General features: G+C 37.2%; 1 non-coding gene across 1 annotated transcript; it reads right to left on the reverse strand.

The window, feature by feature from the left end:
* Nucleotides 1–232: 232 nt before the first annotated feature.
* Nucleotides 233–351, reverse strand: LOC112051804 (5S ribosomal RNA). The gene has a single exon (XR_002887263.2). It is a non-coding gene; the product is annotated as a 5S ribosomal RNA (ribosomal RNA).
* Between the last annotated feature and the right edge of the window lie 12522 nt (nt 352–12873).

The raw sequence follows: 12873 nt of genomic DNA on the forward strand, positions 1-12873 counted from the left end.
TCTGTGTGCCCCCCACACAGAATTAATTGCTTAGAGCATCAAGTTACCTTAATCCGGAACTGCTCACTGCCTGAGAAGAAGAACCTTAGCTCAAACAGTATTAAGTGAGACGAATATCTTAGTAATCCATGGATTCACCGTGCGGGTGCGGGGTCCATCGCGTGGTAGAGAGATGACTCCGAGCAAAGTCCAGGACTTGTTTTCTGGATGTAGGGTTAAGAACTCCATAAAATGCCAACATCACGCGATGTTCCCAGGCGGTCATCCATCCTAGTACTGACCGCGCTCGATGTTGCTTAACTTCAGTGATCGGACGAGAACCGGTGTATTCAACATGGTATGGACGTTGGCTAAGAAATTATAAATTTCCGTATACTCGACGAGTTGAGAGTCTAATCTAGGAAATCTTGTCTCTGCACTCGTGGAGCTATGGTATCGAGCCATTGAAATGAGTATGCCATTCGCACCTAATATTATATATTCGCACATTCAGGGCTATTGAACTGAAAGTAATTGATGATTTTAAATTAAGCGTGAAATGGAAAAAAGGTAAAGCGTTATTACTATCTGCTTGAGCGACTTGACTTATTAAGGTACATACGATTGAAATGTTATAGTCTAAAGACTTCTATTTAAACAACAGTTGTATACTAGACTGAATATTCAGAAGTAGTTACTTTGTTACTTTTTTAGATGAGTATTTTCTGTAATCTGAAAGAGTTGTATAGTTTTTTAAGAGCTTACAACTAGTTTTTCGGTATGCAAGTCTGATGTCACCCAAATTCTGATATGGTACTCTGAAATAAGGTTCATAGCAATGAGGAGAATTATAATAAATTGTTTCTGGTAAATAGTAACAAAATATTATAATTTAGTCTCTTATAAACGGCCTCTATATATCTATCTCTCATTTGTGAATCAACTTTACGGCACTTATCATAAGGTAAAGGTGGTAAAGTCACCTCTCATTATCTTATTTGACGGACACAGTAAATATCTATACTCCGCGCCACGAAACAAGTCCCGTAGACGCGGCGCTGGTATGTTAACGGCGCTTATTTTCATTTGGTAATAGCGGTCTTATTGTCATTTGTGTAAGGCGCTGTCAATTTTAGTTTAGGATTTAGCCGCAGGACTTCTTTCGTGGCGCGGAGTGTAGTTGATTACAAAATTTGTTTATTTAGTAAGCACTTTGTTCATTTTACATCATCATGATCATTGTCACTAATCTGTCAATTTTACACAATTTCATATTGATTATTGACACATGTTGCTTATAGAGTTTCAGTTTGATTTTGTATTTAATGCAATACCTAGTCACGAATATCAACGAATACACATTGTATTTAATCTAGATCAACGTTCCAGATTAAATATTATAGAATTGGGAAAAAGAAAATCACATATAGAGCACAAACCTATAAAATATTATTAATTTATTAGTACTACAATCATTTTGTATCGAGATCTGTGCAGATTCTATGGACTTGGAGAACAAAATTTTGTCAATTTTCAAGTATGAAAAAAAACATGTTTATTATTATAAAAAAACAAGTTTTCTAACATTATGGGGAAACGTTCTGACTTACAAAGCAGGGGCAAATCGCAAAGATTTTGCCGAATCAGCGGGCATATGAACGTTGCGGCGCCGCAACGTTGTTATGTGGTAGCGGTGTCGTACCAACGTTGAACAAGTCTGTTAATAAAGTAATGTTGTGACGCATAAACAACTGAGCGGTGCCGCTCCGATGCAAAGCATTCACCCCTCCCCGCCTGGTCTTGGTGGTCGCACGTCCACACAGGCGCATCGTGTGACATGTCACAGATATTTCTATGTAAGACGACGCAGCGACACTGCTTCGGCGCCGCACCGCCGCCGCAACGCAACTCTTGCCCCCGCTCTAACTCCCAAGTCGTACCGACTACTTAATCTACTAAATACTCGGATCATACTGGAAGTTTAGCTCGGCTAACTTTTCACACGAGTGTGGTACTAGCACTTAACATAAGATAATGTAGAACTCAGTAACAATATGCTTGGAATAATTAATTAATTAATTATTATTAGTCACTGTACATTTCTTGTAATTTAATAGTAGTTGTACATAGTTAACACTATAGTTGTACTGATCGATACGCTAATTTAATAGAAACAATGAATGTAATGAAATGATGTTTGTTACACCGAAATAGAGAAATCAAAAGTAAACTGTGTTTTATTATTGCTTCATTTATTTATTTACTGATTTTATGACTCAGCCCTCTGAAAGCTTACTACATCTCTACTTTAGCTACTTTTCATCCCGAAAAATATCATGGTTCCCATGGGATTAGTTTTAAACAGAATATGACGCGGACGGAGTATCGGGCGTCTGCTATGCTGAAATTACTTTGAGAATGCTTTAATCCCGGAAAATGATAGAGTTCCAATGGGACAAGGCATGAAAGATTGTGTCGGAGAATGAAATTTACATGGTTAAGGTGGGTACAGATTGGTGCAATGCAACATGTAATGCAACATGCAATGCAAGAATTTGACGTCCAAATATGTAAATTAAAATTTTAAAATTAAGATTTTATATTTATAAATAAATAAATCTTTATTAACCAAAAATAGATACAAAAATCAAGTATTTGATTGCCTGTGGTCTCCACACTAGATTGATCTGTATGTGTGTGTATATTTGTCACTCTTTTACGCTGTTCTACTAAACAAATTTGGCTAAAATTAAATTTAATGAAAAGACAGAAACGTACGCGTTGAATTAAAACGTACTCCTTTTTTAGGGTTCCGTAGTCCACAAGGAACCCTTATAGCCCGACCGCAATTGGCCGGTTTTTAAAGTTTGCAGTTAAAATTAAATGACGTTTACTCATTTTTCGCGGGTAACACCGCAAGGAACAGCTAGCTTATATTAAACTCAAGAGCCAGAAGCTAACCCAAAACCTAAATTATCTGTAGCCGAACAATATTTTACCGCTACGATTCCAAAATACCCTTAGAATTTAAGGAACGTCGTATTTCATTTCTCAGACTGTATTATCTATTACGAGTACTTACGACCTTTTGTTGTTCAATGAAAATGAAGTAGGTATCAATCACAAAATGAATTCAAGGTTCTGAATAATAATGGGGATCCATCTACTTTAAATAATTGGATTAACATTATTGCTTTTATTAACTTAATTAAATTTAATTGAACACCAAAATCTGGAATAGAATTAATCAAAACCTATTGAACTAATTGGGATTTTGTAAATTGTATACAGCCATTGCTATTTTTTTTATTTATAGTAATAGATAGTAGATGCCCCGCGGATTCACAAACACTTCCTTAGCTTCCATTCCCATGGGAATGCGCTGATAAAATATAGTCACTATACAGAAAGAATTTTTCAAATCTAATACAGAAAGAATTTTTCAAATCGGACCAGTAGCTCCTGAGATTAGCGCGTTCAATCAAACAAACAAATAAAACTCTTCAGCATTATATATTAGTATATAGTATATATTAATAGGTAATCTTTATATTTTATCTATATATAGAGATACTAATTACTATACATCTTCTATACCCGCTTCCATCTTAGAAAGTATCATCACTTACCATCAGGTCAGATTGTAAAGAATAATGAAAAGGTAAAATTTATATTAATATGGATAATTTGGAGGACAAGTCTCCATATTCAATATTCATTTTCCAAGTTTACTGTTAAACCCCAAAAAATGTTAGGGTATTAACAGTAATTGATAGCATTAAACCCTCGGTCCGGGAAACTTTGATTCATTTAGACGTAATCCGCCCCTCCGCGTCTGCCTCCCACTATCTCATTAGCCGACCAATTTGTTCAGGGATCACTCTAAGACTTTAATCATGAGGCTTGCAAGTCGTCAGCTACCACTTTTACACGCCACACAACATTGATGACAAAAGTTTGATTTATTGAAATAAACCATCAGTTTTAACCAATTCTAACGGCCCTCTAAGGGGTCAGGCTTCTATAGGAGCTTAGACGCTGCTCAGAAATGAGGAAATCCGCAAAGAACCAAAGTCACCGATATAGCTCAACGAGTTGCGAAGCTGAAGTAGCAATGGGCGGGGCACATAGTTCGAAGAGCCAATGGACGTTGGGGTCCCAAAGTGCTGGAATGACGACCCCCCACCAAGTGGACTGACGACATCAAACGAGTCGCAGGGATTCGCTGGTTGCAGGTGGCTCAGTATCGTGATATTTGGAAGTCCCTACAAAAGGCCTATGTCCTGCAGTGGACGTCCATCGGCTGATATGATGATGATAATGATGATGATGAAGTATATGAAATACTGAGCCGAAGTCCAAAACTTCATGTCTTATTAAAATATCTAATCTTATCCCTTGTCAAGTTTTTATCGGTCACAAATAGTAGAACGCGTCTTTCAGTTACCCTTTGTCTTTATCTATTCGTATAGGTAAATGAATGTAGTTAAAAACTTAGCAGTTCAATGCAGTTGATATCCCGCTAATTTGCATATAAAAGCTTTAAAGGCAGGCTTCTTCGCTTGAGGCGCGCTTTGCAGTCAAAGCCGACATACGCCTGAAGCTCAGGGACTATAGCCCTAGCTATATATAACTAGCCTAGTCTACAGGAACACGTGGAAAGATAAATCATTAACTGAATTCCTGGGAATACTTTTTTTATTCTTTACAAGTTAGCCCTTGACTACAATTTTTAGCAGACTCAAAAGTGATAACAAAAACAAGAAAACTAATGTCGAACAAAGGTTATGATTCACAACATTTTGTCAGGACAACTTAATTAACAAATAAAACTGTAACTAAAATAAGACCCTAGAATTTCAGAGAATGACCTTGAGTGAAGTCACGCACTTGTGAACGATGTTTGTAGGGTTAAAGGCGCCTTTGACGGATATCTAACACTCCCCTTTTTCACTCAAGTCACTCTCCCCGCTTATCCCAAGTAACCCATAAATAATTACACAACAAGAGATGTGAACGGCTCGAATGCCACGAGCACACTGAAGCCGTCCGTACCGCAAGTCGTTGCGTTTAGATGGAAGCTGGCTAACTTGTTAGGAGGAGTATGAAAATATACACCCCTTTCGGTTTCTACACGTCATCGTACCGTAACGCTAAATCGCTTGGCGGTACGTTTTTGTCGGTAGGGTGGTAACTAGCCATGACCAAAGCCTCCCACCAGCCAAAATAATAAATAAAGCGAATCCACCTGAAAGAACAAATGCAAATAATGTCTTATTTTGACCTTAGGCTTTGACATAAATCAATACCTATATACATATGATGTAAATTTTGTTTTGAATGAAAATAAAATATAATGTAAATAAGATTTAAGGGTTTGAGGTCATTTAGATAGAAGGATTAAGTTGAATGAAATGAAATGACATTAAAGTTATTTCAGACGTTTATTTTAAAAGTTAATGCTCGAAGGTCCTTGAAGGCAAGCAGAACCCTTAAGTTATTTTTTCAATTACTGTATGGTAGGAACTATAAACATAATAAAACAATAGTAGAAACTGAAAATATAAAAATAGTAGAGCTAGTTTTGTCAGATCAAAATAAAATAATGAAATTAATGTAAAACTATACGTAAATATTCCACGAACCGTGTTTCATTCAACGGTATTTTATACTATAGATATGTTACGTGCCTACGAAATCACCGCAAAATGTGATCCGAACTGAGCTATTCCTCGAAGCACACACATGCCAATTTCGTGTTTACATTATATATTTATGTATCTATGTACAATTTTGGCAATTTCTGTATATTTAGGTATTATTTGTTTAAATAGCGTTCGTTGTTTAATAAGCGACTAAATGAAATTAAGATAATTAGCCACATTTGACCGCTTCAGGTTCGACGAGCTAGTGACATATCTATACTAATATTATATAGCTGAAAAGTTTGTTTGTTTGTTTGGTTGAACGCGCTAATCTCAGGAAATACTGGTCCGATTTGAAAAATTCTTTCAGTGTTAGAAAGCTTATTTATCGAAGAAGGCCATATTATCCCCGTATTCCTAAAGAAACGGGAATCACGCGGGTGAAACCGCGCGGCGTCAGCTAGTAAAATAATAAAATTAATGTAAAACTATACGTAAGTTATTCCACGAACCGTGTTTCATTGGCAATCCGCTACCATAGACTGTAACTGTCAATTAACATTAAATGATATCGCAGTCACGGCTATTAATTTGTCGACGAGCAAATGAAAATCTAGAAGGATAGTGAAAAAAAATAATACTTACTTAACTTCAGTTTTTACTTAAACTTGCTTACCGAGTTAGGTTACAGCGTTTGCACCAAATGGGAAAGTTTTAATTCATTGTGGCGAAGGCGAAACCAACATGCTATATCCACTGGCATACTTTAAAGTTGAGACGTAACAATAGGGCTGTTACAACCGATCTAATTAAATTATTATTAATTACTTACATCAATACATTCCATTTTATTTTTATTATAATATCTACTAAATAATTTAAACATATTGTAGATTATTAAATTGATATTATAAGTAAATCAAACGATTTGATCTATGCCATGCATCCAAGTGATAATAATCGTTCAATAAAAAACGCTATTGGCATGAAGTATTTGCCAATATCAGTAGGAACACAGTTGGCAACCCTACACGAAACTAACGCTAGCACGAGCTATCTCGCTGTACAATGAGTAACACACACATACACACGTCTGCTCGGAGCTCCGGCTTGTTTGCCAACTGAGTTCCTTTGTGCTCTGCCAAATAATTCCGCTACTACTACAAAGATACTCGAACAAGCTAATGATTTGTAGGAAAACAGTTTTGGAACACTTAAATTTTTAACTAAGATCTCTTCCGACGTCAGTTCTTTCGCAATAGTTAGTTCTTGTCTTGTTAGGAATTTCTTTTCCTAACAAAATAGGAGGCAACTTAACTTTATAATAATATTGTCTTACTAACAGATACTTAGGACTTTGTTGACGCGAATTTCGGTTTTTTATTAACATATTTATTTCACAAAATCATTACATTTACCAGATTTTTCTCATTTAATAACATCTGTAAGTTTGTCAGCTCATCTTGATTTTTTTTCTTGTTTGAAAAACTCCTTTTATTTACGATTCTTGCCCGAAGTATCTAGCTAATTCATTAACATAACTGAGTGAAAATAATGAAAATTAAAGATTAAAACGTTATAATCTGAAAAAGTCGTGTCCAATAAAAATACATACGTACTTACCGACATGAAGATTACTCCCGGTCTTATAAAAATCAAAACTCACCAAAATCGCAGGCGCTGATACACCCACTTTCCATGAAAGCTTCCAGGCGTCAACCAGATGCGTAAAGAGCGGGAGAGGATTGGTTATCACTAACCTATGTAACTAGACTTTCGACCAGTCAAGGTGCCTGTCAGACCACACGTCGGTACTCAAAGATAAAGCTCGGTTGACTTCACCTGTTAGACACCGAGTAAATTATCAACACACCTGAATTTGTTACCTGATAGCCACTTTAAATCCCAAATCAAACACTTTGTTTGCTCTCAGTCACTACAAACGCGTAGCTTGACGCAAAGCACATCCTCCAAACACTTAGTACTTCTCTAATAGCCTCTTAATGACATTAAGAAAACATTAGTGATGTTTTCTAATGTGATTAAGGGACTATTAGTTTTACCGAGCTAGGTTTAAGTTGTTTGTTGAGCGTAAACTTCCCAAGCAAACGTTTCGCAGCTCGTTATATCCCGTTGGACCCCCCTGCATACTGAAGTGTTAAATATTGGTGTATTGTATGGTTTTATTTTTATAGTAGTAATAGAGCTTTAAACTGCCTCGTTGGTCCAATGTTTAGCTTCTGTGGCTTCAAATAATGAGACCTTGGGTTCGAATCTTGGGACAGGTAATGGAAATCATCATCAACATCATCATATCAGCCGATGGACGTCCACTGCAGGACATAGGCCTTTTGTAGGGACTTCCAAACATCACGATACTGAGCCACCTGCATCCAGCTAATCCCTGCGACTCGCTTGATGTCGTCAGTCTTCAGTAAAGAAAATACCTAGTGAGATTTTCTCTCTTCTAAGATATTTTCAGTCAAAATTCTCACCTCAGAGTTGGGAATTTTATGGTGACGTGTTATACCGCCGTGCCTCGGAGAACAAGTTAAGCTGTCGATCCAACTGTCACTATCATTAAAATAATGACCGTTAATTTAACATTATCACCCTAATCCCGCCAACCCTCTTTGAAGTAGCATGGTGGGTCTCTTCATATTCCCTCTTCTATACTGAGGGACGCCATTTTACGCTCACGAGTATATCTCACGAGTACCTACGATGAAGATCCGATTAGTCGATGCAAATTTGTCGGTGTTTTCCTAGCAAAATTCCTGAGTATCGAGGGATTTTTAAACCTTTATTGCTAACTTGTTATCTACAAAAGTATACACTCGTACTTGTAGATTAAGATCCATATTTTTTTTCAATAAACAGTAGATACGGAAACCTAAATTGATAGATAGTGCATGTTTTATTCAACAGCCGAGTCAAGCCAACTAGGTTTGTGGTAGAAACGCGGCAACAATCAAACCGTCAAATAAAATATTCAAGCCAGCATAGTTCCGGCGATCGTTAGAGAACGGCGTACTAAAACTACTGTACTACATAAAAGTTGAATACACTGTTTGTCGCTACTGTTTGCATACTCTGCACTTGCAAAAAGGGATTTACCGTTACGTGGAATCATATCAATTTGATAACTATTTTTGCAAACTAAAGAATGTTCATTTACGTAGGTATCGCATCTACGTAAACAAAAAACAGGTCCTTTGATTTCTTGACGGCCCAAGCAAGTCACGGCTGGAGTGCAGGCCGTCTAATACTCGTAAGTACGCGCCGTCTAAAGGTTTAGCGCCTTCTGTATCAAACCCTTAAACCAACAGCTAAGCGAAAGCTTCTATCTATTGTTTGTAGTTTTTTTATGCATTGAACGTACATAAATGACATATTTGTGAAGTTAACAAATGGGCTTGCAAAAATGTATGAATAGGTAGGTATAGGTAGGTTTTATTTGTATTTTTTATGAGATAGGCTCGCTCTTGACAACAATTACGCATGATAAAAAGCAGTAATGCGGTCTAAGTTAGAACGCGCTTGTCAGGAGATGCCTATTCACTCTTGCCTCGCTTAAATGATTGTCAAACACACACTGGAAGAGAGCTGTGCTAATTAGAAACGTGAATGCAAATATTTTAGTACTAGTTGCTTGGATATCCAGTACGTACCTAAGCATACAATAGTTCTTAGTTCTTCTTAGTCTTGCTGTTCTATAGTGCTAGAGTTCCTGCACATGCACTCTATAAAACAATCAGCAACATAAACTGACTGACAGCTTGTCAATGCGACCATTGCGTTAGCATGACTAAAGCGCGATCATTTACAGATCATCCCAAAGGCGACTATAGTACTCCGTATAAGTTATGACCTTAGTACTGAGTAGGTGCCTAAAGGGTGAGAAATATATTATTAGAGTTTGAGGTTAAATATATAATAGTCCAAATATAGTTTCCATCCGACACAAGCGATGGGGGTGAAACATTGTATTTAATGGTTTCTTTATGATACAGCAAAAATATTAACAGCCATGTCGAATTAGGTTAATGTAAGAAAGGGGCGAAATTGTTATGGTCATGTTATTAAAATGGAAAAAAGAACATTATATATTTTTCTGTATTAGGGACTTAAATATACCATAATTATAGGTATATGTTTGTATAGACCTATCTCTGATATTGTTTATGCTATATTTGATGATGATTGGTTGAATATTTAAAATGTAACAATACATTCAATACATGTTTAATCATCACTATAATATACTGAGGTTAATTGATTATGAAACACGGCTAAAACTCACGTGATATTAGGTCGGAGTATGCCCGACTAGTTTCGAACCTATACGGCGCCCTTAGTCATGAGCTGGTTCTTGCATCGCGGCACGATCCAAACTGCGAAGCGGCTGCGCGACGAGCTGCTGCTCGCATTGCGCGCTCGGAGAGGGGTTGAGTAGTGGGGAGTGAAGGTTCCGTTACACTATCCGACGGTTCGTTAATGTCATCTTCATTACACTCGTCAGTAAGCAAACCGAACTAACGCTATCTTGTTCCAAGTTTTTTGTATGTGATAATGAAAGAAATAGCTATTTCCACGATGTGGGCAGCAACCATCCATGATCCCGATTAAAATTCGGGTGATGACTAATTTCTATCGCTTCACGTATCTTACGAGGTACTAGAAACTTTTCCCTTGACAATACAGAAGCCTTATCAAAACGAATATAATGATCGAACGATGCAAGAACCAGCTCATGACTAAGGGCCCCGTATGGGGTATTGCAGCCAAAGCCCAACTTGTAATTTAATTAAAAGAAATATATTTTGCATTCCACCTGGTGATGAAATATCAAAAGAGTGAAAAAAAAACATTATTTTGAAAGGAACCTCGATCGACGCCTTGAAGTTCCATTAATCAACTCTTCAAGAGGGAGGCTTATTGACCCGAAGTGTTTTAGCTTATAGTATATTTATTAGCCGACTTCCAAAAATAAGATTCATGTTGATCTACCTTTTTAATAATCGACGCAAAAAGAGGGGAGTTATAAGTTTGACGTGTCTGTCTGTCTGTGGCGCCATACAGCCGAACAGATGAAGCGATTTTTTTTTTGTATTGAAGGTAACTTATGTGCGAGTGTTCTTTAACATGTTTGATGAAAATTGGTAGAGCCGTTTAACAGTTGTGGTGGGTGAAATTGGGGAAGAATAATCGAATCTGCAAATATACTCTAGTGTGTCTCAAATGAAAGCGCCCTGAAAGAAAATATTGACAATTGAGATCGAGAGTGTAATTAACAATTTCATGACCTTCGGGGGTTTTGCAACATTTTAAATTTTATGTTATGACATGCTTCCGTAGTCATGACATGAAACCCTTTTAGTTTCACCATGTTCAATCTGTCTGCGGTGTAGGGACAATTATAAGCTTTAATTTAGCATGAGTATGAACATTAAAAATGTGAACAAATTCGTAAAATAAAATCTTGAAAAATATTTTTTAGGGTATTTTTTTGTACTTTTTTACTAAGGTACTAATTCACATTAACTAAAATAAATACCAAAATATATTTATAAATTTTGTGAAGATTTCCACAATTTTATTACTTGGATTGAAACTTGTACTTTACATGTAAATTTATAATAGCTGGGGTGGGGACTTCTTTAGTAAAACCGAGGGGTCAGATATCAACATCTCCGTGTACAAAATTGTATCCTGTCCCTAGGGGTTGAAATTATTGTTCCAACCCGAGTTGACAGGCTTCGTAGCCGACCCTCATTAATTACCGGGAAAATGGTTGGATAATGTATTATTTATTAACATATTTCCTATTTCATATATATTTTCTTAATCTAGACTCTAGTCTGATGCTAATGTAATTTAATGGTGCAGTTTAGTGGAAGTTTGTATGGAGCATTCCGCAATTTTCAATGTAGAACGCTAAAAATTGGTACTATTTAAGGTTTGGGGTAGGGGTATGTTACGTAGTAGTAGTGTACGGGTATGTTACGGGTAGGGTGCGAGAAGGGGTTTTTTTTTTATTCTTTACAAGTTAGCCCTTAACTACAATCTCACCTGACGGTAAGTGATGATGCAGTCTAAGATGGAAGCGGGCTAACTTGTTCGGAGGAGGATGAAAATCCACACCCCTTTCGGTTTCTACACGGCATCGTACCGGAACGCTAAATCGCTTGGCGGTACGTCTTTGCCGGTAGGGTGGTAACTAGCCACGGCCGAAGCCTCCCACCAGCCAGACCTGGACAAATTAAGAAAATCTCAATCTGCCCAGCCGGGGATCGAACCCAGGACCTCTGTTTTGTAAATCCACCGCGCATACCACTGCGCCACGGAGGCCGTCGAGGGTGCGGATAGGGTAGGGGTAGAGGAGGGGCAGGGTGCGGGTAGGATAGAGTAGGGATAGGGAAGAAGTGCACTTAAGTCAAAGCGAAGCTCTTGTCTGCTAGTAATTTATAAAACAATTTTTCTTTGAATAAGTTTCTAAAGAGTCCTAAGTAAATAATTGGGTTAACGTGGAACAATGTTAGGCATCTAATGTAGCGGGTAACGTAATATTATGAACAACCGCAGGCCCGTGATGAAAGCAGAAACTCGGCACTCTTAATTGATGATATTAACAGGCTGATGCTTTGGAACGGTATACATGTATATTGTATGTGTGCTATTTGCTTGAATGAGGAATTTCAAGTACTAATCTCGATAATTGATACAAATATTATAAAGAGAGGTAAGTAAAGTTTTTTTTTATATTCTTTACAAGTTAGTCCCTGACTACAATCTCACCTGTTGGTAAGTGATGGTGCAATCTAAGATGCGAGCGTGCTAACTTGTTAGGAGAAGAATGAAAATCCACGTTTCTACACGACATTGTACCGGAACGCTATAGCGTGGCGTTACGTCTTTGCCGGTAGTGGTAACTAGCCACGGCCAAAGCCTCCCACTAGCTTACGTATACACTGATACGTTGTGTACCTATATAAAAAGACGTAATAACTTGCTACGAGTACAAGACATTAAATAGTTTGCCATCAAAGTTATAGATATCAGTAATGTTCTGCCTGAAAATAATTAAAGTCAAAATTTATTTATCAATACACAGTTTGGATCGTGCTGCGATGCAAGAACAAGCTCATGACTAAGGGCCCCGTATGGGTTCGAAACTAGTCGGGCATACTCCGACCTAATATCACGTAAGTTTCAGCCGTGTTTCATAATCAATTAATATCAATACACA

The sequence above is a fragment of the Bicyclus anynana genome, chromosome 1, assembly GCF_947172395.1.
Source record: "Bicyclus anynana chromosome 1, ilBicAnyn1.1, whole genome shotgun sequence".
NCBI classification, from domain to species: Eukaryota; Metazoa; Arthropoda; class Insecta; order Lepidoptera; family Nymphalidae; genus Bicyclus; species Bicyclus anynana.